Source organism: Grammomys surdaster, unplaced genomic scaffold (genome assembly GCF_004785775.1).
Source record: "Grammomys surdaster isolate TR1022 unplaced genomic scaffold, NIH_TR_1.0 195, whole genome shotgun sequence".
NCBI classification, from domain to species: Eukaryota; Metazoa; Chordata; class Mammalia; order Rodentia; family Muridae; genus Grammomys; species Grammomys surdaster.
The window spans coordinates 1,971,483-1,973,618 of record NW_021604640.1 but is presented as its reverse complement, the minus strand read 5'-3'; positions in this window follow the sequence as shown (position 1 = coordinate 1,973,618).

Sequence of the window (2,136 nt, the reverse complement as noted above, 5' to 3'; positions counted from 1 at the left end):
AAATACAAAAAAAGATAGCCACACAAAGATAATTCCACCTCTAATAACAAAAATAACAGGAAGCAACAATCATGATTCTACAATATCTCTTAACATCAATGGACTCAATTCCCCAATAAAAACACATAGGCTAATGGACTGGATATGTAAACAGGACCCAGCATTTTTCTGCATACAGGAAACCAACCTCAGTGACAAAGTCAGACACTATCTTAGAGTAAAAGGCTGGAAAACAATTTTTCAAGCAAATGGTCCTAAGAAACAAGCTGGAGTAGCCATTCTAAAATCTCTAGCCCGAGAACACAAAGGGAGGGACTCATGGCTCCATCTGTATAGGTAGTTGAGGGTGGCCTTGTCAGGCATCAGTGGAAGTGGAGGGCCTTGGTGCCTGAAAGTTTAGATTCCCTAGAGTTGGGTAATTTGAGAGCAGGGAGGCAGGAATGGGAGAATGGTAAGAGCACACCCTCATAGAAACTACCAGAATTATATAGGTTAGACATGATAGAGGCAGGCTGCCAGAAGACTACATTCCAGAATTCAAACAAAAAATTATCTTGATACTAAAATTTGTTTTGAGAATTGTATATTGCAGAGTACACAGCCTTGGTGTATCTACTCATCAAGGAAGCTGATCAGACCTGCTTGAACCTCTGATGTTCTGGATTTTCAGCTGGATGCAGTGAAGACACAGACATCAGAGGCTTATCAATTGACTCTTCCCCTAGCCCCTCTTCTAATATCTCAACTCCCAAATTCAGCTCGAAGAAGTTAATGAAGTGTCAACACCCGTATTTCCTGGGCTTGGGGACAGAGGTGGTTAATATTGGGCTGTCTTTCTAAGGAAAAGTAGTGGCTTTATTGGAACAGGGAAGAATAGCTAGGATTTATTGCATAGCCTTAACCTATTGGTAGAAATCTTTATAATTTTTATTAAGCTGAAGTTACAATTTCTTAAATGGTACAAAATTTACATTGATTTCAAATTTAAGGTTTTCATTGGTACGAGTTTCTTATTGTTGTAAAAGTGAGATTATTATTGTTACTCTCATAGGCATTGTGCCTATATAACACATTTAGGAATACAAAGCCTAGACCCAGTCCTTCTTTAACTTTTTTTTTAACTGATTTGAGATGGTTAGCCTGTGAGTTAAGGGCCTATAATAAATTGATGGCTCTGAGTTTATTTTAGGGTATTTTCTACATTTTATTTTGAAATAGCTGAGAGGAGTTAACAGACAACAGTCCAGATTGCCTTACCTGGTTTACGAAACATCAGAAGTCCACAGAACTAATGTTACAAACATTTCTGTATTAATGTTCATTTTGATTAGAGATCTGACTGCTCCTGACAGCTTCCCTGTCTTGGATTCTAAGAACAAATTGAGCATCCTTGGAGTTACTCCAGTTTTGGTGAGACAGTCAGGCAAGAATTGCCTCTATTCCTCTACAGAAAAATTACTGTCCAGAAAAGAACACACATGCAGAATAGTTGATTGATTGTATCTGCCAAGACAGAGTAATCAGCCCTTAATAATTCTGCATCACTAAGTCTGTCAGATGATGCTGGGCCAGAAGGCTGAAGATCAGATGCTCCAACGTTTTGTAACAGTACAGGGACTGTCCAGGTATTCGGCAGTCTCTATAAATTGGCTAAGTTTTAGAAGCTATGCTTTGTGCTTCCCATAATTTCAGTTAATTCAGTCATTCTGGATTTCTGATGGGGTTGAAGACTTATAGTCTCATAGCCAATCCTGGCTATTTATTATGAAAGACAAGATTTGAGAGAATGGTTTTCAGCTCACATTCATTCTAAAGCCAAGCAAAAAGTCAGGTTCAGAACTAAGTCATTCAGTTAGGACAGATGACAGATGTTCTGGTTAATCAACAAAATGTTGGACTAGGTGTTAGGTCTATATTGTACCCTACTGATACAAGTTGGTATAGTTATGCTCTAATTGCATTTTGAGAGAAACGTTTTATTTTAACAAGAAGGGTGATATGTAGGAGGAGCTAAGGTGGGAGGAGTAAGGAGAGGAAGAGGAGGAGTAAGGAGTGGAGGAGGAGAAGTAGAGGAGGAGCTAGGAGATCTGAGAGAATGAGAGAGGGAGAGGGAGAGGGAGAGGGAGAGGGAGAGGG